This window comes from Gorilla gorilla, chromosome 9 (assembly GCF_029281585.2).
Source record: "Gorilla gorilla gorilla isolate KB3781 chromosome 9, NHGRI_mGorGor1-v2.1_pri, whole genome shotgun sequence".
In the NCBI taxonomy this organism is placed as follows: Eukaryota; Metazoa; Chordata; class Mammalia; order Primates; family Hominidae; genus Gorilla; species Gorilla gorilla.
Window position 1 is genome coordinate 13,768,870 of NC_073233.2, and position 27,750 is coordinate 13,796,619.

At 45.5% G+C, this 27,750-nt stretch overlaps 1 protein-coding gene and 1 long non-coding RNA gene across 2 annotated transcripts in view; one reads left to right on the forward strand and one right to left on the reverse strand.

Annotated features, from left to right (window-relative positions):
• The window catches only part of SYT9 (synaptotagmin 9), a 216,791-nt gene that overhangs the window by 175,491 nt on the left and 13,550 nt on the right, over window positions 1-27,750 (forward strand). The window lies entirely within an intron of this gene.
• Window positions 1-27,750, reverse strand: part of LOC109028953 (uncharacterized) — an 89,429-nt gene that overhangs the window by 3,389 nt on the left and 58,290 nt on the right. Inside the window, exons 6-7 of the long non-coding RNA XR_008669567.2 lie at window positions 22,020-22,089; window positions 11,793-13,384 (exon numbers count right to left, since the gene is read on the reverse strand). This is a non-coding gene — a long non-coding RNA (uncharacterized lncRNA). The remainder of the gene's footprint in view (window positions 1-11,792; window positions 13,385-22,019; window positions 22,090-27,750) is intronic.

Consider the following 27,750-nt stretch of genomic DNA (forward strand, 5'->3'; position numbering starts at 1 on the left):
TGCATCTTGACTCTCCTGTCATTACAGATGACCTTGCTCCAGTAGTCACTGCCTTGGAGCATCCCTGCTGCACACTTGAATAGCTATTAAATAGGAAGGTGGATGACAATGGGCTTGAGCCATCAGCTGTCTCCATCTCCAGGGATGGCATTCAGAGGTGATTGCTAACATGATAGGCCAGTTCTTTCCCCGCAGATGAAATGAACCAGAGTGGTTTATGCCACTCTCTGAAAGAAACACACTCCCTCCTGATAGTCTGGTGGGAGGAAGACTGTTCCCTTCTGGGGAATGGGGCCTGGGGCAAAGGCGGAGCACCCTGGCAGAGGACATTCAGGAAGCCCACTGCTCCTGGATATGAATCTTTCAGAAGACGCACTTGTCAAGTGCTGTCTTCCAAACATCACCAAAACAACCTATTGATAAGGCAAAGCTGAGTTTATTGCTTTCCCAGGTAATGGAAGGGGAAGGGCAGAGTCTCATTTGTTGAGACTTTGAAGTGTGGTTTAAGGTGGGTCTCTCCATGTGACGAGGGAGATGAAGTGGGGAGGTGGGGACCTTGGTTAGGATTGGATCAGTGTCATGATATAATAGCTGAGGTGGAACAGCAAGTTGAGGATTTTGAGCCTGGGATTCAAAGAGTCTTGGGGTGTAAACTGTTGATGCTTTCTAAGGAATAGAAATTGGGAAGTCCCATGAGTGAATACTTAAGTTGTAGTAATGAAGACAATAGAATAGTACAGCCAAATTAATGGAGGGTCTGTGTTGGAATAGGTGGTTTTAGTACTCACACTCCAGCAACAAAAAGCAGAAGGGAACCTCACAAAAGATCCTGCCCAGTCCTGTGGGCACCCATACACCGACAGAGTGAATATTTATTAGCTGCCTCCCCAGCAGCAAGCCCCTTTTCTGATGGCCCTGATTTCTGATTAATGATTCTAGGGAGCCTGGCTCCATCCTTGTCTCTGGTGATGGTACATATGACAGTTCCAGGCTAAACCTGTCAAGCTAACCATAAGGATTACCACTGCATACGCTGATTCAGTCCAAGAGTATTATAAAACATTTGGTGTGAATGTTTGGACAAAGATGCTCTCTCTTTCTTGTTGGATATAAACAAAGCACTATATACCCTGGGAGCAGCTGTGGCTTCTTTGGATCTCTATAGAAGATCCAGGTTTAGGGAGAAACCAAGCCCATAGATACAAAGAAACCAGATTCTCAGTCATGTGGTTGAGCTCCTGAATCAAACCTCTCCCAAACATAGTGTTACCTCTGGCCTTTATAAGTATGTAAACGTATATATTCCCTTTGTTGTGTAAGCAATATTAAGCAGAATTTATTTTATTTGAAATGAAAAACATCTTATTTAGGATACAGGTGAACACTCACACTGCCCCAGTTGGTGTTCTTTGGGAGTGAAGAGAACCATTCCCAAAGCTGTCGCGAGATCAGCTCTTCTGCCTGGCTCACTGCGGTATGTCCAATACCTAACAAAGTGTGTGGCCCACAGTAGACTCCCATTAAAGTTTTCCTAATGGAGCAAATTATTAATGTTCAGATAATTGTGTGTTAAAACAAGCATGGTGAAAAGAGGGACACTTGACTCTTAGTGACATACAAATATTATATAAGGTTAAGAAAAAAACTGTTTTCCTTTTGCATTTATATGTTATTCAAATTCTACATGGAGTCTCAGGGCCTGTGGGAAGCTCTTCATTTTATGATCACTCCCTTGAGCTGATAAAGGCACAGTTCCTCGGGAGTGAAGATCAGTCACATAGCTGTCCTTTCCCTTCAATGTCTTATGTGATGTACTGCAATTCATTTATTTACAACAAAAATGAAGATCTACACTCTTTTAACACAATAATTTTAGCAATTCTAGTATTATTTTTATTTCTACATTATCTATTTTTATGTAAAACTCAAATGTATATTTAAAGTCTTCAGTCAGTGGTGGTAGAATTACATATTTTTTTCACACCTTAGATAAAATTCAGGATGTAAAATGTGATGATATTGATAATCAAAATGCTTGAAATAAAGAAAAGAGGGTTTCTATAAAGCAAGGGGGAACTTTACAATTCATTGAGAAATTATATAATGCAATTGTAACTTTTAGGTATATGATACACTATGATGAGTTATACTCAAATTGTCAGAAACAGAAGCAGTTATGAATAAGGCAGGAAAACAATGGGGTGATTTTTTCCTTCATAGCTTAGGATCTGAATGGTGTGTGCTTAGATGCTTTACATATTAATAGTAAGTGTTCATATTAGTAAAGTTTACTAAAGAGCGGTCATAAAACCAATTAATATGGTTTAAATATTTGTCCCTGCCCAAACCTCATGTTGAATTGTAATCCCCACTGTTGGAGGTGGGGCCTGATGGGAGGTGCTTGGGTCATATCCATCATGGCTTGGTGCGGTCCTCTTGATAGTGAGTTCTTGCAAGATCTGGTCATTTAAAAGTGTGTGGCACCTTCCACCCTGCCTTGCTTCTGCTCTGCCAAGTGAGATGCTGGCTCCTCCTTTGCCTTCTGCCATGAGTAAAAACTTCCTGAGGCCCCACCAGAAACCAAGCAGATGTCAGTACCATGCTTTTGGTACAGCCTGAAGAACTATAAGCCAATTAAACCTCCTTTCTTTATAAATTGCCCAGTCCCTGGTATTTCTTTATAGCAATGCAAGAAAAGCAGTACCAGAAGTGAAGTGGGGTATTGCAATAAAGATACTTGAAAATGTGGAAGCAGCTTTGGAATTGGGTAATGGACAAAGGTTGGAAGAGTTTGGAGGGCTTACAAGAAGACAGAAAGATGAGAGAAAGTTTGGAACTCTCTTAGAGACTGGTTAAATGGTTGTGACCAATATGCTGATAGTAATATGGACAGTGAAGTCCAGACTGATGAGACCTCAGATGGAAATGAGGCTCTTATTGGGAACAAGAGCAAAGGTCATCTTTGTTATGCTTTAGCAAAGAACTCGGTTGTATTGTGTCCATACCCTAGGGATTTGTGGGAGTTTGCACATGAGAGTGATGATCTAGAGTATCTGGCAGAAGAAATTTCTAAGCAGCAAAGCATTCCAGATGTGGCCTGGCTGCTTCTGACAGCCTAAGAAATGACTTAAAGTTGGAACTTATATTTAAACAAGAAGCAGAGTGTGAAAGTTTGGAAAATTTGCAGCCTACCATGTGGCAATAAAAGAAAAAGCTTTTCAAGACAGAAATTCAAGCCAGCTGTGGAGGAACCACTTGCTAGAGATATTGGCATAACTGAAAGGGAGCCAGGTGCTAACATCCAAGACAATGGGAAAAAGACCTCAAAGGCATTTCGGAGACCTTGGCAGCAGCCCCTCTCATTACAGGTTCAGAGGCCTAAGAGTGATGAATGGTTTTGTGGGCCAGGACCAGGGCCCCACTGCCCTGTGCAGCCTCAGGACACTGCTCCCCACATCCCTACTGCTCCAGCTCTAGCCATGGCTCAAAGGGGCCCAGGTCCACCTCCAGCTGCTACTTAAGAGAATGCAAGCCATAAGCCTGGGCAGCTTCCATGTGGCATTAAGCCTGCAGGTGCTTAACTGTGGGTACCAGAGTGAAGGTTTAGCAGCTTCTGCCTGGATTTCAGAGGGTGTATGAGAAAGCCTGAGTGTCCAGGCAGAAGCCTGCTGCAGGGGCTGAGCCCTCCCGGAGAACCTCTACTAGGGCAGTGCGAAGGGAAAATGTGGGATTGGAGGTCCCACACAGAGTCCCCACAGGGGCAGTGTCTAAGGGAACTATGAGAAGGGGGCCACCAGCCCCCAGACCTCAGAATGGTAGATCCACTGACAGCTTGCACCCTGTGCCTGGAAAAGCCACAGGTATTCAACCCTAGCTCACGAGAGCATCCTTGGGGGGGGAACCCTGCAAAACCATAGGGGCAGAGCTGCCCAAGGCCTTGGGGGCCCACCCTTTGCACCAGTGTGTCCTGGATATGGGACATAGAGTCAAGGATTATTTTGGAGCTTTAAGATTTAACAACAGTCGGGCATGGTGGCTCACGCCTGTAATCCCAGCACTTTGGGAGGCCAAGGCAGGTGGATCACTTGAGGTCAGGAGTTTGAGACCAGCCTGGACAACATGGTGAAACCCTGTCTCTACTAAAAATACAAAAATTAGCTGGGCGCGGTGGCAGGTGCCTTCAATCCCAGCTACTCGGGAGGCTGAGGCAGGAGAATAGCTTGAACGTGGGAGGCAGAGGTTGCAATGAGCTGAGATTGTGCCATTGCACTCCACCCTGGGCAACAAGAGTGAGACTCCATCTCAAAAAAAAAAAGATTTAATGACTGCCCTGCAGGGTTTAAAACTTGCATGGAGCCTCTAGCCCCTTTCTTTTGGTCAATTTCTCCCTTTTGGAGTGGGAATGTTTATCCAATGCTTGTACCTCTATTGTATCTTAGAAGTAAATGACTTGATTTTTTATATTACAGGCTCATGGGTAGAAGGCACTTACCTTGTCTCAGATGAGACTTTGGACTTTGAACTTCTGAATTAATGCTGGAATGACCTAAGACTTTGGGGGATTATTGGGAACACATGGTTGTATTTTGCAATATGGGAAGAACATGAGATTTGGGAGGGGCTGGGGTGGAATTATACAGTTTAAATATTTGTCCCTGCCCAAATCTCATGTTGAATTGGGAACCCTAATGTTGGAGGTAGGGCCTGGTGAGAGGTGTTTGGATAATATCCCTCATGGCTTGGTGCTGCCCTCATGCTAGTGAGTGAGTTCTTGCAAGATCTGGTTTAAAGTATGTGGCACCTCCACCTCCCTTGCTCCTGCTCTGCCATTTGCCACACTGGCTCCCTATTTGCCTTCTGCCATAAGTAAAAGCTTCCTGAGACCTCCCCAGAAGCCAAACAGATGTCAGTGCCATGCTTCCTATATAGCCTGCAGAACGGTGAACCAATTAATCTGCTTTTCTTTATAAATTATCCAGTCTTGGATATTTCTTTATACCAATGCAAGAATGGACTAATATACCAATCAAGAAAGTAAATACCATCCAAAGGGATTAAGATTGACTATAAATTTTAAAATATGAACACTCTGAATTTTTCTTCCTGTTATTAATGCTTAATGAAGTCCTGGAAATGGAAACGGAGAAGTGGATCCAAATACATCCACATCTGCTTGTGCTTTTTGCTGGGCTTTATCTGCATTCTCTCTCTGCTATGGTCTGAGTGCTTGCATCCTCCCAAAATTCATACGTTGAAACCTAATCCCCAATGTGCTGGTATTAAGAGGTGGGAAACAATTAGGTTATGAGGGCTCTGCCTTCATGAATGGGATTAGTGCCCTTATAAAAGAGGCCCAAGGAAACTTGTTTGCCCTTTCTACCATATGAGGACACAGAATGATGGCCCCATCCATGAGGCAGAGAGCTAGCACTCACCAGACACCAAATCAGCTAGCACCTTATCTTGGACTTTCCAGCCTCAAGGACTGTGAGCAATAAATTTCTGTCATTTATAAATTATCCAATCTAAGATATTTTGTTATAGTAGCCCAAAAGGACTAAGACATCCCCCTTAATGACTGGAGTCAGAATCACATCAAAAAATAAGGCTGAGTTGGAGCCAGCAACATTTATTCACAAGAGAAAGACAGGAATTGGACTGGCTGCAGAGAGGCCCACAGAGTCAGAGACCATCCACCTCAGCTACAGCACAGGGCTCAGCACTGTATTTCTGGTGTTAGTGCTATTCTCAATTCTGTCCCTAGTTCATGCTACTGAGGAACTCCATACACAGCAGGACAGTCTTCTGCTGTGCCATGAATTCAAACACAATCTGTAAAGACAGTGAAGGAAGTTACGTCTGTGCTTAGGTGCTTTAGAGAATTATTGGCTTGCAGTAATAAGAGAAATGTCTGGGCTGGGTAGTCCTCAAAGACTCCCATGTGGTTCAAGATAACAAAATATAAAGGCTGAGCATCTCGTGCTCCCAACCTAGTTCTAGAGCGTCTATGGAGGGATAGTGAGTGGGGCTCTCTATGGCAGTGATTGCCTCTAATGAAGGAACCAAAAGCCAGGCAGGGATTAGGGTGGGCTTCTGGTTTTAGAAAACATGATGGTAGAGCTCTTCATAGGAAGTTTTTAAGATCAAGGTAGGATCCTGCTTGGAGTATCGTAGCCTGGCAGTCTGGATCAGCCTGGTGGTGGAGGTGAAGGGTGTGGAAGCTGGACTCACTTTGGCACACAAAGTTCAGGAATGAGTTGACAACCAAGGCCCCGTGGCTATGGAAGATCGTATCACATGACCCCAAAGCCTGGCAGGGCAGCCAGGGGAGCAGTTCTACCTCTCTACCTTGGGCCTGCAGGGTGCCATCAACATTGATAACATTGAAGGCATGATGTTGTCAATATTTATTATAAGCACACTTATAATCTTAAATTTGCACTTTATCCTAGCCTCCATGGTGCCTATTGTATTTATGGGTGAGTAGTTGGAGGTGACAGAATATAATCTTTCAGTTGCATTTAAAGTTTTATGTTTCTTAAAGTTACAGAAAGTTCGTTCCCAGGATTGGGGCTAATGGCTCTTCTCCTGGCTCCTTACAGATAATGTGGCACTTCCATTGCCTAGTATGGAACCAATATATCACATGAATGTGCACTTACCTAGAACCAGGAATGAGGATCCAGGGATCCTTGCAAAGAAAGAAATAATAATTCAGAGAAACCCTACACTCTCAGGATAAGAAGGGGGAAAATCAAGGTTCCTGCCATCAACCAAATGGTTTGAGTCCAGGCAGAATCTAAACCATCACTCACAGTGCGCCATCTGCTCCAGCACCAGCCCTCCTCATTCTTTTGCAGGCCAGCAGGCATGAAAGAGTTAATAGCAAAGGCCATGAGAAACTTGCTTGCTGTTATAGAGAAATCACTTTTAGTTCCAGTTGCTGCTGCCAGAGGAGATGCTTGATAGCAAGAGAGGAAATAATAAGGAAGAAAAGGACTTTTGAATCACATGAGAGTCTTCGAGGACTACTCAGCCCAGATGTTCCTCTTATTGCTTCAAGCCAATAATTCTCTAAAGCCCCCATGCACAGATGTAGCTTCCTTCACTGTCTTTACAGATTGTGTTTGAATTCATGGCAGACCAGGAGACTGTCCTGCTGAGTATGGACTTCCTCAGTAGCAGGAACTAGGGACAGAATTAAGAATAATATAACATATATGAAATAACTGTATTCCATAACTGGAAATACAGTGCTGAGCCCTGTGCTATAGCTGAGGTGGATAGTCTCAGCACTTTAAAAGAGAGTCCTTGAGCAACTGCAGACAAAGACTGATATAACTTCTTGATTAGAAAATCAGCTGAAAGGCCGGGCGCAGTGGCTCACGCCTGTAATCCCAGCACTTTGGGAGGCTGCAGGGAGTGGATCACTTGAGGTCAGGAGTTCAAGATCAGCCCGACTAACATAGTGAAACCCTGTTTGTACTAAAAATACAAAAATTAGCTGGGCATGGTGGTGCATGTCTGTAATCCCAGCTACTTGGGAAGCTGAGGCAGGAGAATTGCATGAACCCAGGAGGCAGAGGTTGCAGTGAGCCGAGATTGTGCCATTGCACTCCAGCCTGGGCAACAGAGCCAGACTTCATCTAGAAAAAGAAAAAGAAAATCAGCTGAAAAGACCAGAAGAGAACTCCATGAGACAGGGAATAATGGTGAGCCAGGACTATTATAGGAGAAACAGATCTGGGCCAGATTCAGGACTTCACCCATTCCAATTTTAGAGAGGAGGGCTTGGAATTTAAGGACTGAGCCCTTCCACCATCACTACCCACTCCATGCTAAGAGAACATTAGGTGGCCTCTGTTTTTAAGGCTCTGTGCTGCTGAGCAGGACATGCTTGCTATTGAGGTGGGTAGGGTAGTAGGTTACCTATAAGGTTCCTTCCAGGCAGTAAAGAAACTGAAGAAAGAGCAGGTTAGGAAAAGGGAGAGAAGTGTTGGTGCAGCAGCCAGCCACAGGGAAAGGAATTTGGTGGCCTTGGAGGGAGGGAAAGTGGGGACAGTATCTTCAGTAGGATTAACATGGATTTGCATTTGAATTGTAAAATGAGAAGTTGCTTAGTCGGATCTCAGACTGAGGGTCCATGGTGCTCCTATATGTTTCTCGATTATTTGTAATATGCTGTTTATATGCATGTATATGTACAAATGTAAGAGCTCTTAGCAAACTTAAGCATACACACAGACTTAAATTACTTGTTTAATACAGTGGTGTCCAGTTGGTTTTTTGTTTGTTTGTTTGTTTGTTTTTGGCCAAATTCTTTGATGAAGTCAAATCTAATTTGAAAGTTGAAGGTCTAAAACAGATAAATGCAAGAGCTACTGTGATCGAAGCAGACAAATTGAGGAGAGCAAAATCATTTAATCAAAGAGGAAGACGTGACCCAGCTCAACTTCCTGGTGGACGACCTCAGTTGTGCTGTTGTTACTAGTGTCTAACAGGAAGAGGAACCTAATTACAGCTCGGCCACTTTGAGCTGCTGAGCTTGAGCAAATTATCTTATCTCTCTGAGGATTCATTTCCTCCTCTGTAAAATGGGGATATTAGTAGCTAGTTTTAGATAACTGTGTGAGGATGATTAAATGATACAACATACATGAAAGCACCTAGCATAATATCTGGTGAAAGCAGTGAAAGATGCTGGACAAGTGTTTGTTTCCTTTCTGCAGCCAATTAAGATTCTGGGAAACTGTAACTCTACCCAGGCTTTCCAGTAGCTTATTTTTTATTGTTCTGTTGTAGTGCTTAAATAAGGATAACTTTTCCAGAGATAGCCCAAGTTTCTCATTTCTCTGGCTTTTGGAATTTCCAGTGCTTCACAAAGACTTTAGTGTTAAGAATGTAAGGTGTAGCACAGTATTTCAATAAGTCCCCAGTTCTACATGGAAGGGAGCAGTGTGCCACAAATGTTCTTGGCATTGATTCACATTTAGATATACATTTCAATCATGACATGGACATAGATATAAAACTGAAACAAAAGTTTCACGAAATTAATACACATAACGTGATGCACTTTTTTATTTTTTTTCATTAAAAATAGACTACTGGTCACAATCATTAAATTAATTTCACAAACCCATAATGGGCCACTGCCCATTATGGATTCAAAAAACACTGTGTGATATGCACTTTGAAAATGACCACTGTATTTGGATCCAGTGTGGGAGTGATAAGAAGGAATATGGACCCATCACCAACTGCCCATATTTTTAGGACCCTCTAGAGTGATTTTTTTTTTTTCTGAAAAGCCAGAATTCTAAGATTGTCATCACATATTTTCACCGGAAATTAATGTCATTCCTTGGTTTTAGCTTCTCTGCATAGAACACTACATGCCTGAGTTTGTGTTGCCACATTTGCATGGGCACAAATAAGTTATTTTTACCACAAATATTTAACCTTCCAGTTTGAAGCTGTGCTGTGCTTAGCCTAAACAGCATAGAGAGACCAACTGTGTTTATAATTAAAGAAAAATGCTGTGCAAAGCCACAGAAGGAAGGAAGAGGCAATTCTTGTTGGAGGTATGTGTCACTGCTATGAAGGGGTTCCCTGAGGTGCTTGACTCCACACGGACTCTTTCATTCCTGCTAGGTTGTGAATACTACACCAAGTGCTGTGGACAGAGAGATGTAGATGAAGCACCGGCCTGTAAAGAGTCTGGTGGGGGAGTCTGACAGGAAATTGTTCCAGTGTAATAGTGTCAATCATATAATTGGTGGTTTCAAATTTTGTATACATGGGAGAGTTGTCAGCCTTCCACAGGGGAGAGGGTGGTGACCAGAGACACATGCTGACCCCACTTGAGCAGGCTCTTGGAAATACGGAAATCCTTCCCAATAGGAAAGGAAAGGTTGAAGATACAAGAGAGGGAGGGGATAACTGCTGTGCGGGCTTTGACCTGGAGATACGTGGCCCAGCTCTTCTCACAGAGCACACAGGATGCTCTGCCCTCCTATAACAGGCACATCAGGGCCCCATCTCATCTTTGTGGCATATGGAAGCAAATGTTACTCCATGGGCAGGATTCAGAGGCAGCCATGTGCTGCTCTTAGTACAAGGGCAGAGGACCCAGCATTAATGCAGTGCTTTCTATCACCTTTCCCAACTACCAGAACTTTGGCCCACCCATCTGCCTCCTCTCTCCCAGGTATCTTGGTGTCCAGGTTTTCTCTGCATACTTGCTGCACTCTCTGGTGTCCTGGAAGCAGCTCTGCCCTCTTCCAACCTGGCTCAGCCTTGAAAAGGCCCCTTTTTTCACATTGGTGCAGGTAGGTCTTTTGCCACCATCCAAGCCTTGTTCCTTATTCTTCTATCAACTTCCATCAGCTTGTATGGAACAACACATCCCCTCCCCAGTGCTCTGCTGTGCACATTGAAACTGCCCTTCTCAGATCAGAGCCCCGCCCCTGTCATCCCATGCACCTCCTACATCCCGCCCCTGACTCTTGGATGTCGCACTTCTGTTCAGACTTCATCTCTGATTTCAGCATTAGATACAGAAGCTTTTTCCTGCTAAGTCCTCTCCTCCCAGATCTAATTCATAGCCAGCAAATCCAGCTGTGGGCAGTCTTTGAGCATTTACTCTAAAGCTCTAAAGGACCCAAAGGTGATGTAAGAGCCACCTCCCTCCACTCAGAAGGGGAACACTCACTGTGTCCATTTGGCTTCAATCAGACAAACCCAAGACATTCAGAGGGATGAACCGACCTGAAAAATATCCCTAAAAACCTACTTTAACAGAAAGCACAAAGTTTCAGGAAAGAATGGAAGAAATTATAGAAACTGGAATTATACAAACTAGTAGGGGCATGGAGGCATGCACACAGCTTAGAAGAGAAGGAAGTCACTCTATCTGCTTCAGTGTCATGATGGTGTGAGACCTTGACCAAGAATGTAAATTTAAACCTTCTGGGAAACTTTGCTCTGCTCCAGCAGACAAAGAAAAGGAGGCTGAGGAAAGTGTCAGAGCCAAGGTGGACTGATAGGAGGGAGGAGCATGTCTAATCTCAAGCAGCCTGCTCTGGTGCAAGGACACAGCCAGGAACACTGGAACTCAGGAACACTGGGACACACCTGCCAAGGCTGCCAGAGAAGCATTTCATGGGAGTGGACCCCAAGGCCAAGTCACAGGAATTGCAGTCAAGCAACATCAAGTCAAAAGACAGGCTGCAAGGTAGGAGGTGAAGACATGAGCAGAAGGCTGGAGAGATTGGGCAGAGACTTCAAAGCTGGAAATCAGACTTTAGTAAATGAGAGGTCAGGACAAGGAAGCAGGGGTATGTTACAGAGCAGACAAGAGGCAGAGCCCACCCTGGAACATGTTATTCACGGTGCCTACCATCTCAGCCTCCCCTGCATGCATGTACAACTTCACCCCTAATATCTGTTGAACAAGCAGCCCTAACCACCGAGGTTTGTAAAATGTCCTGGCCACAGGTGATTGGATAAAGATGGGGACATGCTCCCAGAAACCTGTTTATGGGCTGTCCAGTGACTTATGACATGGCCTGGCACCCCAAGGTGGGTTGGGTCGATTAGATTATGCCACCAAACTTAGAAATGTCAGGGAAATGAGGCAATCATAGTTCCTTCTCTTGGGCTTCTCTAAGAATCCATTTCTATTATTGTTCCATGAGTACTTTATTATAGAACACCATAAGCACTCCCATCTGGACTCTCATTGAACTACCTTGATTCAGCCTCTGTTCCCGTACAACCTGAAGACTCACCGGAACACGTATGGACTTGCAGCTGTCCAGAAGCACAGTGATGAATGGTGTGTTTGGTCACTCCATTTGTTTCCCATAGTTTCCCACAGTTTAGAAGTGCTGAAGATGAGACCTTAAAAGAGTCGGAACCCCCCTGAGTAGAAAAGAAGCTGGAATTAGCAAAATAACACAAATAGGCATGAGATTCATCCTACTGGGAGGAAGTCACCCTTACAAGAAGAGAAGCACAAATGAGGAGGACCCCCGCTCACTTAAGCGTAAAAAAAATGCTGTGTTTAGAAGCTCAGTAAGATCACAGTTAGTGACTTTTCCTAGAGGGGGTATAAGAAGTTTCATGGAGACCCAAAAGGTCTGATGGCAAGATACCTTCCCAATGTTGAGTAAGGCACCATAGTCTGCCAAAACTCTTCAAAGCCACTGCTTCTCATGGACATAAACGTTCCACCAGAAGTGAACATGGTGGTATTTTTTGAGTGGAACAATGAAAGATGTGAGAATACAGGTGGTATTTTCATTGCTTCTTCCTACTGCCCTTTGGAACTCTGGAAGACTGAAGAATATCTAAAGATGATCAGTAGTGGACTTACAAGAATAGGTTGATATTTAGAATGAGGTTCTGAAACACAGCTTAAGATACCAGAATAAATCATTCTAGCCATGAGTGCAGAGAATCTTACAAAGACATGGGGGACTATGTTGCTTAGCGACTGATCAGCTGATCTCATCAAGAGGATTTAAAAACTGATACCAGGAGGAAGAGTAAGACAACACAATAAAATAGACAACCCACAAGACCAGTTGCTATGAATGACATCCAGTGGGATGTGGAAAAAAGGGTTCCAGGACAGGAGGTTTCCAGTGATTCACAGGAGATAAGATTGAATCCTAGATGTAAGTGATGGCCATGGCCTTGGGTGTCCTAATGCATCCTGCAGAGAGAACAAACAGAATAACCCAGGACAATGATCACAGCCTTGTAGATATAACTGGCACCCAAACATGTCAACAGACCACTTAGAAGCAGACAGATTAATGTGCTAGACATGCCTGAAGAGCTGTGTACCTAACGTTGAAAGCTCATTGATACACATATTGTGGGCATTAGCAGAAATGAGCCTGCCAGGGAAATATGACAGGTGGAGACGTGAGACTCCTAAAACAAATCAAAGCACTAGTACAGAGAGAAAAATCCAGTGGTGAGGGGAGAAACCCACTGAGGAGATGTTTCCTGGAAGTCTTCTTTGGTTAAAGACAAAGTGAAAACTTCTCCAGTTGCTTTGCTACAAGTATTAGAATACTTTTGATGTAATGAACAGAAATCCTGACACAAACTAGATTGAACAAAGAAACTGTAGCATCTGGACAAAGGGTCTAGAGATAGGATTGTAGATTCCATGGTTAAGGATGGGGGGTTCCGGGATTGTAGATTCTGTGGTTAATGATGGTATCAGGAACACCAGTTCTTCCCAGGCTATTGGGCCATCCTTCCTTCCTTTCTATTCATCTTCAGGTTGGTCGCAAGATGGATGCAGGTCTAGGCATTGCATCCAGACATGAAAGTAGCCACAGGAAAACGCACTTCTTGTAGCTCTCTGTTAAGAGCAAGGAAAAAATTATTCAAGTGCCCAGCAAACTGGCTCCTTACACACATCATGGCCAGAAGTATGCCAATTTTTGAAGCAGTCACTGGCAAAAGGAATGGGACTGTGTGGGCCAAACAGGTTCAGCCCTGAAGATGGATCCCTTCTTCTGCGACACCAAGAAAAACACCATCCTCTTCTCCCCTGGCAATACCCAGCCAACCTTCCAGCTATGACTCTCCCCCACAGGCACCCTATTTCTTCTCATGACAACTCTGCACTCCATTATCCACCTCCTGGGAGCAAACCATTTTGTAGCCTATTCCAAAAAGCTCAAGCCAGCACAGACACCACAGGGCAGCAAATGAAATCTGAATCTCAAAGCTTGCCAGACCAGCAGCGCCCACTGAGAAACTCTCCAGATAAGAGATGATCCCAGCAACCCCACTGCCTCCTGCCATGTCTCTGCACATGCCATCAACGCTCTGCTCTCAGTGAAAATGGCTGAGGGGAGGAGCTTTTCCTCTACAGACCCAATGCTGCCATTTCTCACCCCTGTGGTGGGACTCGAAGAGGGGCTGGAGAACACGTCTCCACACACATACAGCTGTGGCCTGCTCTTGGCTCTCTCCTCCCACTCTTCTGCAGCGCAAACCAGGGTGGAGGATGGTGTCAGACCCGTCTTTCGGACCACTTGTCATTTCAAGAACCAGAGAGGCAAAGCCCTTCAGGCATATTTGGAGTCCCAGAGAGCTCAGCACAGGACTCGTGCTGCCAACACTGTGACTCTAGACTATCTTGCTGGGAATCGGGATTTCAGCTCCTCTTTCCACACACCTTCACCCCCAGCACTGGGCACCCACTTCTGCAGCTCCCCACTCAAATTGGTCCCCCTTCTTTATGACACTGGGCTTCTCTGGATTCCTGTCAGCCGTTTTCTCCAGTCCTGGGGCTCTCAATATCTCCAAATACTCACATGGGTAATGGGTTCCTTGACCCAATGCCAAGCATCTGTCTCTCAAAGAGCAGTAGGCCTTTCCTAGGGCCTCTGCCATCAGCTCTGCTGCCCTTTGCTGCCCTCCCCTGGCCATTGACATCACTGCAGGTAACTCTTCAGGACTCTGATGGGTTCATTGATACATCCATTCAAAAAAAACGTATTTAGGGGCCCTGTGTACCACGCGATGTCCAGACACTGAGGATTCAGTGATAAAAACACATGGCGCCTGCCTTCCAGGAGTACACAGTCTAGTGAGGAAAATGAGAGAGAGGGAGAAAAGCAGAGAGAGAGAGAGAGATAATGAATGAATGAGAATGAGAATGAAAGAAGGAATGAGAATGAGAGAGAGGACTTTTTGAATGGGAATGAGTGGATTCTGCTGTGCCCTTGTGGAAGTCTAGATTTGCTCATTGTTCTGCAGACCCGACTGCCTAACACGTTCACCTGAAAAGGAATCCCCTGGCCTCCCCTTTGGAAGTGGAGTTGGAGAATTTATTTTAAACCGAATATTTCTGAGCAAGTGCAAAGCACCCTACCTGGCACTGAAGTATAATGGGGAAATGCTGGTCCCATCCCCCACAGAATTTACAATCTGGCTGAGGAAATAGACATAAGAAAATAATTAGATTGTTTAATAACAGTTATGGTGTTACCTGGTACTGTATTCTGTCTTAGTCATACCTAGCAAGAGCTCCACACAGCAAGGATAGGGCATGGGGTCCATGTTTTAGGGGGTAGAAGGAGTGAACCACAGAGAGCACAGCCTGTGCACATGGTAGGCACCTCAGGAAGTGCTGAATGCATGAAAGAGGCTGCGGAGCAGACAAGGCTCCTGGGAGCCAAGGCCAGTGTCTCCAGCCAGCTCAGCTGAAATCAGCAGCTCATGTGCTCCGTTCTTCACCTTCAGCATGCCCACTTCATCCTGAAACTCTCTTCTACCCACCACCTCATCTCCAGATGCAGCTCCTAATGTCCCAGACAGGACTGTTGGCAGGTTCCAAGTCAAGTGAAGGATAATTCAAGAGCCACAGTCCAATAGTGCAGGAGCCATATCTGCTCTATTTGACATTGTATACCCAATCCTTCACATAGTACCTGGCACATAGGAGGTACTCCATAATTCTGTGATGGTTGTTGAATGAATGCATGGATTTTGCATAACTATTCAGGCAAGAGCTTAGCTTCTATAGAGAATTTGGTCATGATTGGATTCATTTGATCAGTGGAAGCAGCCATTCCAGTTTACTATAGAAGTAACATTCCAGTTACTATAGAAGTAGATTTAGAACCTAATTTGGCCTATTGGCTACAAAAAGGGTACAGACTCTGAGTTGTAGTGAGACAGCCAGTCTACCTGCAGGTCGATGAGGGCTCCTCCATCCTCCCTGGGCTGAGATTTAATAGTGCCTCTTTTTGCTCAGCCTGCTCTCTAATCCTCAGGGTGAGAGATCAGTATGAACTGACGGGTCTGAGAAATCTTCCTAGGGGAGGAAGAAGGGTTTCCAGCTGCAAGGAGAGAGCAGCGTGCAGTGACAGTGAGGCACCAGGATGTAGAACAATGCTGCCAGAACATATTCCCTGAGGTTTGGGAATGAACTTCTTCAAGGGCTGTGCTCCCTTTTTGATGGGTCCTAGTGGGCGTCTGTGCTGGTCGTGACCGACTTTTCAATGATCCAGTGGAGGCTGCAATGTATTTTGCTTAAAACTACAGCTGGTTTGTAATTTTGGCCTCAGACAGTAATTACAGCTGCTGGGGCTCCTTGGAGAGATAATTATGGAAAGAATTCAGCATATTCATTTTATCTACACACTTAACCATCAATTAAATCATTACCATCTAATCCTATTCCAGAGTCTAGAAATGTTCTGTGAATATATAATTTTGAAGGCACTAAAGTTTGTTTTCAGATGGTTTTAAGTGAAAAATTGCCCAATTTCCATAGCCAATGGAGGCTTTCTCTATGAAAGCAGAGCCGAGAGTATCTCCTGGCTTGTGGTTGCTGCCTCCCTGGGGGCCTGCACCACATAAAGGGCCAAGCAGGAATGGATTGATAGGCGGGAGCTGGGACTTTGCCTTTGATCTCCCATGGAGTTTGTGATTTTCCAAAGCAGGATTAGCACTGGGACTTAGAGGTCAGTGGCTGGAGACAGACAAAAGGGTGGCTTGTTTTGCCAAGGAGCTTCCGGGAGAGTCCCCCGCTGCTGGGATTCTGCTAGGGCCCTGGGCTGTCATCCACTTATCAAAGTCAGGATGGGGTCTTTTCACTTTGGGAACCCAGGAGAGAGTGTGGTATTTAAAAGCATGAGTGCTGGAGCTGGCTTCACTTTCTGGCTTTGCCATTTTTGAGTTGTGTGTCCTTGAGCAAGTTTCTAAATTCCTCTAAACCTCAGGTTATTCCACTCTTTAGCAACACAACAATAGATCCTACCTCACAGAGCTGTGTGAGACTTAAATGAAAAAATGAATGTAACATGTTTAACACAGCATCTGGAACTTAATGGATGCTAGGTAAACTTTGATAATTGATATTATTCAACATACATGTATGTACAAGAAAAGGAGAGAAGCAGAAGGGAGAAATCAAATGTCCAAAAATGTGCTTCAGCGGGAACCAGGGCCTCTGAAAGCATATGTGGCATGGGCTGGGACTGCCCCTGGGCTTCACTGTCCAGCCTTGGACTCCACGGCCGCTCTCTGCTCTCTCTGACCTTGACTTCCCTTGGGGATGGTCGCCTGGGAGCCCCTGACTGCAGTCCCCCTCTGTACCCCTCCTCCCTGACCCTACCCTCTCATGGCTCCAGCCTGGTGCTTCCCCAAAAACCTTGCTGCACTGCTGGTACCCTGAATATGCCTGTTCTCCTCCTACACTTCCAACCATCCTTTTCTCTCTTTCTCATGGGCTTTCGCTGGCTGACGGTGGGATATAGTCATGCCTCAAGTTTCTGACCTAAGTCACTTTTTGTTTTTTTCTACACCACACAAAGCAGCATCTGGGAAGACGGCCCACAGGGATGCAACTGCTTCCTGGCCTCTTTCAGCCAGGGAGGCAATTTTTCTAATAGACAGGAGTCTTGGGCTGAATCCTCTTCAGACTGTTCCTAACACTGGAATCCCAGAGGCACTGTCTATACAGTGGGGCCCTAGGGAAGTCTCCTCTTTGTGAGCTGACTCTTCCAGATGGCTGCACTAGTCCTCTGGCCAGTGTTTGGGCTCAGACAATCCTACCCTACTGCACACAGTACGTGGCTCCTGTGCTGAAGTTACTAAAAAGCCCAGCTCTTGTAGCTGGCATAGAACTGGTCACAAGGCTGGCTTTTGCCCTGGCATAAGCCGCCTCTATGTGGGAGCCCCAAGCTGGGAACCAGCCCCAGGCACAGCATCAAGTCCATGTGGCAGACTTGCCTGGAAAACACCCACTTGACCTTATAGTTGTGCCTATCACTGAGCCAAGGGCTGCAAAGGAAATGAAAAGCTCCCAACTGCTGAAATCATGGAGCTGGAATATCAAGTCTCTATGTTCAAGGATAATCATGGTTATCGTTGGAAGGACTGTACAGTGAAGATTAATTTTTAACCTCCTCTGAGAGTTGTAAGAATTAAATAAGTTAATAAATACAGAACACTTACAAGAGTGCCTAGTACCTAATGTGTGCTCAATGGATATTAGCTATTATTAGTATCATTATTATTAAAGGAGAAACCAGGCTTCATGAGGTTTATGGAGTCTTGGCTAGAAACACTGATTCTCCTGCTTTGAGAACTCTCAGGAGGGCTTACTCTTGGGCTGGTCCTCCTGTCCAGTGATCTCCGGAGCCAGTGACAACATGACAACTTCCTGATCCCAAACATTAGCATGTGGTACCACAGGTACCACAGGATGGTCTTTTAGGAACCTAGATCCTAGCACTTCCCAGAGCAAGGGAAGAAAAAGCCCTCCCTGGCCATCCCCCCCAGCCACTCTGCCTTGATTCCCTCAAGGGGAAGCAGGAGGGGATGCCCACAAGCTCCCTCTCCAGAGGTGGAAGACCAATACCCTCATTTCTCTTTGCTTCTCCTCCCCTCCTCCTGGAGAACGTGGGTAGGTGGTTCCTGCCCTGCCTTTCTGTCTGTGAGCCCACTTTGGTCCCTGGTCAGCTCCGCAGGCCTCCTGCAATCACTGCTGAATCATGAATGATCCACTGGGCAGTGAGGACCCAGTCCCTGAGGGGAGCTTGGGAGAGAAGCATGGGACATATCAGCATCGCCAGCGCTGTCCACCTTAGGGCCCAGAGGCATACATCCTGGTGCCCTTTTGCTTCACTATTTGCAGTTTGGCAACATGGAAGTGTGTGTGTCTGCAGAGCTGGTGAGGTCACTCTGTCTGATGCACCACTAAGGCTTTCCAATGTTCTGGAACTGTCTGATTCGGGGTCTGGTCAATCTTGCCCTCATATCGCTGATTCTCTGAGCAGGGACAGATGTGGCCACCTTCCTGTACCATAGTGAATACCTCAGGGAACTGCCTGCCCCCTTCATGACTCACCCTGGTACCTCACCCCAATTCTCCATCTTTCTCTCTGGCTCTCCGTGGCTTCCTTTTATAGGTTAGAACCCAAGTTCCTTAGAGGGCACACAGAGGCCTTCACAACCTGGCCCCTCTATCTGGAGGCACAGCCCATCACTGCCTTTGAACATTTTATGACCCGGCCCCAGCACACAGGCCACTTCTAGTACCCTGGCAACACTGCTCTGTGGTGCCACTTTGCTTTTGCTCGTGCTGTTCTCTTTGTCTGTGATAGCTACACAAAGCTCCCTCACAAACATTCACTTCCTTCGAACTCAACACACAGATAAACTTTTCTCTGTATATATATCTTTGTGATAGCTCCCACAATCCTATTTTGTAATTTTGTGTTGGTTTTCCTGAATAAACTGTGAGTTCCCTGAGAACAGATACTGTATCTCATTCGTCTCTGAATCCTGAGGCCATACAGATAACCTTTTCTCTGTATATATATCTTTGTGATAGCTCCCATAATGCTATTTTGTAATTTTGTGTTGGTTTTCCTGAATCAACTATGAGTTCCCTGAGAACAGATACTGTATCTCATTCATCTCTGAATCCTGAGACCATTGTGTAGGCCCCAGCATACAACTAGGCGCCCAGTGGTGGCTGAACGAGAGCAAGAGGGTGGACTCAGCTTCTCATTTGCTCAGCATGAAGTGTGCAAACTCCTTCCTGACTCACAGATTAGGGATCCTTCATTGACAGTCATTGTATGGTTTCAGAAGATTGCACGTTCAAATGTCTACACTCTAAAAAGCTGAATGAAAAACACCCTCACCAACAGCATCTCATGTTTTGCCTAACAGCATGAGCTCTGCCTCTCTGTAGGGGCTTTAAGCAAAGCCTTGACAGTCTGCAAGGAGAGAATAACCATGGGGCTCGGGGTCCCGTGAACTTTGGGATATTTCACAAATATCCTAAATATTGTTGAGACAATCTAGTGACTTTGTGAAACTGAGGAGAAATGGGGAGGCCTTCTCTCCGAAGGGCTTCAGAGCCATCTGGTTCTATCTGGGATTTATTCTGAATGCAGCCTTTACAGTGAGAGGGCGCCATACTCAGGTGCATGGATCTGGCTTGAGACTTGGGGAAAACATCATTGCCTTTGATGGCGCCTGCTAAAAGCAGTGTGGACACAGATGCCTCACGCACATCTTCTCCGTTCAGGGCTCTAAATCCCTGCTGCGGCTCGCCTCAAGGCGGAACAGGGTAGCAGCACACACCTCCTGTTCCAAGGAAGACAGCATCTGCTGTGAGTGTGCCGCTTTAGCAAGATGACTGTGCTTTATTGATTGCAATTTCATGCTGCGATTATGCACGTCAATCTACGCTGAAAATGGCAACTGTGCCCCCTGCATCTCCAATGTTATGTGGTGTGTGGTTCTGTTTTCCAGATGTACTGAAATAGTTTGAAAAAGTGGCAAAACCTACTCTACAGAGCAAAAAGAATTATCTCAAAATAACTCACTTTTCATAGGCCCTCAAACGTAATTCTTTAGCAGGCCCAATGAGTGAGGGGCAGGGTCTCTACAGCTTCCCCAGAGACCTGAACCCCTCTTTTCAGTCGTGGCTTCACGGTGGATGGGTCATCACTAAGGATGAGAAGGCTGCCAGGCCCAGTTGACTGGGGTGGGGCAGATTCAGGGCTTGAGGTGGAAAGGAAAACTGAGAGCAGCAGGGGCTTAGTCTTCACAGAATGAAGGAGGGTGGCCAAGGGTGTTGCTGATGGAACCAGGGAGGAGAAGCCAAGACTCAGAGGGTTATAAGAAGGTGGAGGAGCAAAGGCATCAAGGAGCAAAAGAGGTCAGGCATGGTCGCTCACACCTGTAATCCCAGCACTTTGGGAGGCCAAGGTGGGCGGATCACTTGAAATCAGGAGTTTGAGACCAGCCTAGACAACATGGCAAAACCCTGTCTCTACTAAAAATACAAAAATTAGCCGGGCATGGTGGTGGATGCCTATAATCCCAGCTACTCAGGAGGCTGAGGCATGAGAATTGCTTGAACCCAGGAGGCAGCAGTTGCAGTGAGCCAGCCTGGGCAACAGAGTGAGACTCCATCTCAAAAAAAAAAAAAATGGAGCAAAAGTAACAACCTTGCCAGGCCACCCTGAGGTGCATAGATGCATGGAGTGTGAGGGACTAAGTGGCCTGTTGAGAGTGCTACAAAGAAAGTGTTGTGACTTCAAAAGAGAACCAGGATTCAGTTGAAGTGAGAAAGTGCATAGAAAGTTTACATGAAGGATTAAGGATGTAGGGGAGGTAGGTGTGGAGCACCAGAGGAAGGCTGGAGACAGTGGAAGTGGGGGACTGGTTTGGAGAAGGGGAAGTAAAGGGCAGGATATGATGACAGTAGCGACAAGAAAAGCAACTGGACTGGGGGTGTGGAAAGCACAGCCTGCCAGGTTTGATCTCAAGGGGCAAAGTCTGCTTCACCCACAGGAAGCAAGGTGACCAGGCTATCCTAGAAAATAAAGCCACAGCCATCCTCAGACCAGCTGTTCTCCTAGAGTTGTTTGAGAGAGGGCCCGAACTGTCTCTCCTCATGTACCCATTTATTCGTCCATTCCCCAGTGTTTGTGAGCATTGGGTCTGGTGGGCCTCTGCTCTTCCCACCACCTTAAATCCTCTCCTGCCTGCCCAGCTACCACCCCCTTCCCTGTGCCCAGCTAACTTCTCAATTCCTGTCTGCCTTCTCCCCGATGCCAGTCATTGCCCTCCTCCCAAGCAGGCATGCTTTGCCTGTAATATGATCCCTCCGATGAATAATAATCCAATGTTACATTTTCTACTCTATCCAGACCACTGTGCTCAGCGCTGTACAGGCATCCCCAGTTTAACTCTCACCCTGTGAAGTAAACAGTTTTGTCTCCCCAGATAAAAGAAACTGAGGCTTAACTAATTTATCCAACATCATGAGGCAAATAACTGGCCGAGCTATCAGATTAAGGTAGATGGTATTATTTCTTCATGGTTATATGCCCCACCACACTCTTGTCAGGGTCTTGACTCCAATGACTTAGGACTCGGGCCTGTGATTTGCTTCAGTCAGTAGAATATGAAAGGATGACAACATGCCAGTTCCACATGTTTCTACTCACCCCCTTGAACTTTTAGCATCTGTCATGGGAATAACATGCGCTGGAAGACAGGGGCTTCTTCAGCTTGGTCCTGGAACAAGAAGACGCAGAAGTAGATTTCTACCTGTCTGGCAGAGCTGCAGCCAACCACAAACTCATCAGCAAGAAATTAGTGTGTATTGTAAGCAACTAAGATTTGGAGTTGTTATTGTAAGAAAAGCTGACAAAATACAGATTTAAACTCACAGTGTTCCTCCATCTCAGTGCTTGTTGGGCATAGCTACCAAGCTTATTCGGGTCCAAATGCGGACTGACTTCTCTCCACCTGTTAGGAAAGGCTTTCTCTCTTCATTATTTTATCATCAAGATGAATCTCACAACCTACTGGAATTCCAGTTTAACTTTTCCTTCTCTTGCCCTCTCCCTGGAAAAAGTTTTACACATGCCGACACATGTCAGCAAACCTCTCAACCTCACATCTGTGCTGGTCAAGCAGCTTTGAAGACACAGCTATACCAGTCAGAGCACAATCAGTTTCTGACATGGTCAGTGTCGGGATCACACAGTAATGCTGGTTTTAAAAGACTTTTCTTTCTCAGCTGTTATTATTCAGCTCACTTAACAATTAAAACTAGAACAATGCCTTAGAATTTTTAAGAAAATTCTTTTGTTTCCATCCTGCTGGCACCAATTCGTCATCCTTTATGACTTCACATTCCCAAATGATTTGTGATGTAGGTTTTTTGCTAATGTACTTTCAGTTGTTTTGCTTCTGATGTTTCCTCCCCACCTAATCAAATGCTTCAAAATAACCATAATTTCTAAACCCAGTAGGACATAGGACATGCACTGAATAATATGCAGTAAAATTTATTAACAGAAAGCCCTTTGTTTTTAAAACTCTGAAAGCTAATGGAATACTCTTTTTTACTTTAGAAGGCATGCTATGTTCTGTGTGGTTTTCCCACAGATGTGTTTTTAAATGTTGCATTCTGTTAAGACTAAATTTTGTATTTGCAAAGATTTTATTCCCCCAAAGCAGAACATAATTTCCCTCACTATCTTAGCTTGAAAAGGCCTGAAGTGAAAATGTGTGACTTTGCTTATGCAGCTTTTCTTCTCCTCTTCAGATAAAAGAACCACATTTTCCTTTGAGGACTCACCCCTCTTCCCCCTCTAACCATGTGGTTTGGGTAGAGGTATCCACATCCTCAGCTCCAGGAACGTCTTTGCATCTCCCCAGGCTTAAGCCCAATCATCACATTCAGGGATTGGTTCGGGGTGAGTGTGTGACCCAATTTAGGCCCAGGAATTTTGTTGGAACTATCAGGAAAAGTCACATCTTCCCACTGGACTTGAGGCTGTGAGGATGCAAATGTGGAGTTGTTGGCTGCTATCTCACCATCAAAATAATAGAGGGCACTCCAGGATGGAGTGAAACAAAAGAAAGCATACTTGAGAAGTAGAGAAGGTGATAATGAGTCCTGATGACACTGTCTGAACCTCTGGATCCAGCTGTGCCTGAAACTGTTTCTTGCAAGGGACTAGCATGTACCTCATGACCAACAACAACAAATCTGACATTGCTGCTGGTTGGATCCCAACTCTAGAGAAAGAGATAGCTAGAAAATTAGTCTGCACACACAAAAGCAGAGAAAAAATACACAAAATACCCAGTGGTTAATTTTAAAATGTGAATGAGCAATCAAGGGTCACTAAGTAAGACAGAAGTGACAGCATTACAGGTTTATATTTAAAACACACACACACACACACACACACACACACACACACACTGAGGAAACAAAACAAACAATGATAAGAAATCAAATTCAAGTGTAAAATAAATCAAAAGTATAGTAATCTTAAGTAATTAACATCTAGAAAATCTACTCACAAGCACTTCTGCTTGTTGCCACATTGGCCTCAAGTATTAGATAAGAATGTCCTGGCTCCCACAGGCCTTCTCACTCCTGATTCTGTTCCCTGCAGTTCTCCTCACTCAGAAAAGCTGCTCTCTGACTCTATCCACTGCTTCTTTCCCACAGAGGTGTAGGTATGTAAGTTGGGGCCATTTCAAAGGCAATCTTCTCCCATCCTCTTGTGCAATGTCTTGAGAGGCTGCTCTGAAGAAGTTCTGATTTTTGACAAAGTTTTGCTTCTATACAGTCAAAATGATCTCACTGGGGTTTCCACATGTTGCTCCTGGTCTGTCCATTAGGACAGCTCTGAACATCCCCTTCCCTTCCAGAGTGCTTTTGTTTTTATTTTTGCCTTACCCATACTCCTTTCAGAGAGACTGGTCCTTAGAGCAGAACATAAATTCCATACAAGATAGCAATGGAGCCAGTTGCCCAGAGAGCTTTGAATGGGACAATTATCACACTCTGAGTCAAGTAGAATGCTTTGGGTTTCTAGGAACAGAAAACCTAACTCAAACTCCTTTTTATGAGATGAAGTTTTGCTCTTGTTGCGTAGGCTGGAGTGCAATGATGCGATCTCGGCTCACCACAACCTCCGCCTCCTGGGTTCAAATGATTCTCCTGCCTCAGCCTCCCGAGTAGCTGGGATTACAGTCATGCGCCACCACGCCCAGCTAATTTTGTATTTTTAGTAGAGACAGGGTTTCTTCATGTTGGTCAGGCTGCTCCCGAACTCCCGACCTGAGATGATCCCCCTGCCTCGGCCTCCCAAAGTGCTGGGATTACAGGTGTGAGCCACCGCGCCCGGCCCTGAAACTCCTTTAAAGAATAAAATGAGGCCGGGCACCGTGGCTCATGCCTGTAATCCCAGCACTTTGGGTGCCTAAGGCGGATGGATTGCTTGAGCTCAGGAGTTCTAGACCAGCCTGGGAGACATACTGAGACCTCCGTCTTTACAAATATAACAAAAATTAGCCAGGCATGGTGGCATGCCCACTATGGGGAGGAGTGGGTACTGTCAGTACAAGCTGGGAAGATACTCCAAAGTGTTTCTGTAACCCCTAGGAGCCAGCCATTGGCTTATCTATCATCAGTTCCCATGACCATCTTCAGTTGTCCTGGTCTCTAGCATGCACGCATTCATTCAGCCAGTGTTTATTGAGCCCCGCCATATGCCACATGCTATTCCTAACACTGGGAATAAGGTGTTGAGCAAGGCAGTGAGTGGGGACCCCTGCGCCGTGGAGGTTGCATTCTGGTGGAGGGAGACAGGCAAACTGCATACAGTTGAACAGAAAATAGGTCATCACAAGCTGGACGATGCAAATACAAAGGCAAGATGTGACAGCAGTGATGGGGCACTCTTTTGTGCTGGGTGGCTGGGGAAGGCCCTGAGAAAATGACACTTTCCCTGACTGACCAGAAGCAGACAGCCAAGCAGAGGCCTGAGAAGTGCATTTCCATCACAGAGCAGATGGCCAGCATGCATCTCTGGAGCAAGTACCAGCGTGGCCTGTCCAGAAGTAGAGAGGAGGCAGGTGTGGCCAGGACCATGAGCAATGAGAGGTAGAGTTGTAGGAGAGGAGGCCGAAAGGGAGTCAGGCCAGGGCGCAGAGGGCATGGCCCCTAAGTTCAGATCTCAGTCGCCCTCCTCAGGAGCACCAGGGAAGAGGCCTTAAGCCCAGTCTCCTTCAGCAGGCACCCTTTGCGGTCTCCTCTTGTTTGACAGGCCAGAGGCTCCCAGCTGGCCAAGAGGGCTCAGCTTCCCCACAGGGCAGGATACCAATCCCTAAGTCCAGGTGAGTTGCCCCTTTTCTGACATTGCTGCTCCCCAGTCACTTTTCTTTCCTTTCCTTGCTACCTACCTGATTTCCAGCCCTTGATGAGAGCCCAAGCCTCCAGCTCCCAGAATCACCCTTCATTTTAATACTCAAATACCCTGAGTCCCCACCCTTTCTCTCTAGCCCTTAGTTGATGTCTTCCTCCCATTTGTCTCTGCAGTGGCCTGAGGAATGGTCTTTTTTGCATCTCATGATTCCAGATGATGCTTACCATTTCTGCTCTCCGCTGCACTCCAGGCTTCTCTACAGCCATCTTTAGAGGCCTTCAGCTGCTTCTCCCAGCCACCATCTCCTCCCTGCCCTATCCCCACATCCTATCCCAAGCACGGACACAGTCCCTTTCCCCATTCCCCCAAAGCATGCAAATGCCAGACTATAGCATTTAATGAAGATTTCCTAAGGGCTGGGGATAACACGAGTGAAGACAATGCGAGGAACCGAAATTAAAAATTCTATAGCCAGGGAAAGAAACATCCATCTAATATCATAATTGTCTCTGCCAATAGGAAACTGCCTACGGGGAACACATTTTACATTGTTATGCAGAATAACACAGCCTGTCATTCTGAGATTGGACCTGGGCATTACCTTTAATAACCTAAGGCCCCTGATACCTCCCCAAAGAGCTGTTTCCCCAGCACCCCAGCACACTGTCTTGCAGGTGGTTTCTTCACTAGGGTGCCAGGATGAGGAGATGTGTGAAGCTAAAGTCAGCTCGAAGTCAGCTTTCTCTCCACTCACCAAGTGGTGAGTTTGCCTGGAGGAGGCTTCTGTTTCTAAGTCACACAAAGGCCCAATGCTAACAGCATGGCTGAGAGATACATGACGTGGCCTACTATCAGCCACAGTGTATAGAGGACAGCAGATACACAGATGAGAGAAAATGAATTCAGCTAATAGGTTTTATTTGTTTTGACATTGTGAGTATCTTTGAGATGAAAAGCTAATAGTTGGAATAGTGCCAAAAATCTTAATATTATTAATAACATATCAATAAAAGCCTCTAAAACTTTAAGGATAAAAGAAAGTTTCTTATCTTGTATCCTCTTTTCAAACACATTTAAGGGCCTTTGTTTCTGTCTCTTTCACTGAGAAAAAAAAAAAAGCAAGCTGCAAGACAATACATTTTCTAAAATTAGCACACATTTAATTGACTTTTCAAAATGAAGTTCTATTCATCCTATTAGATGTGTATATTCCATACAACATTCCAATGTTTAAGCTATTTTTTTTTTTTTTTTGAGACAGATTCTTGCTCTGTCATCCAGGCTGGAGTGCAGTGGCGCCATCTCGGCTCACTGCAGCCTCTGCCTCCTGGGCTCAAGCGATTTTCCTACCTCAGCCTCCCAAGTAGCTGGGACTACAGGCACCCGCCACCACGCCTGGTTAATTTTTGTATTTTTTTTTTTTGTAGAGATGGGGTTTTACCATGTTGCCCAGGCTGGTCCTGTACTCTTGGATCCAAGTGATCCACCCACCTCGGCCTCCCAAAGTTCTGGGATTTAGACATGAGCCATTGTCCCTGGCCCATTTAAGCTAATTCTGAGACTTTTTCCCAAATAGAGAAAAACACATCTGTAAATCACCATTGGAAAAAGAAAGGAGAACATGAAGGTCCTGGGAAAGGGGTGAAGGCCCCGCTTGAGGACTTCATGGGGTTGGTATTTAGTCCCTCATGGTAGGCTATGCATTCTACAGCTGCTCTTTGTGGCCTGTGTAAATTCTGGGCAAAAATGGCCTTTCCCTGGGTCATGTCTGCTAAAGCAAGTATCACCATCCAGTCAGATGGGGCTGATCCCAGCAGGTGCCCAAGAAGGAAGTCACCCACTGTCTAAAAGTCCTACATAATCCTCAGGGTTCATTTTAGGTGCCACCTCCTCCATGAAGTTTCTAGTGAGCAACACCCCATTTGGAATGAAGTACTCCCTTAATAGTTTGATTGTATTGAGATTGTATTTGATTATACATTGACCACTTACCACCTCTCAT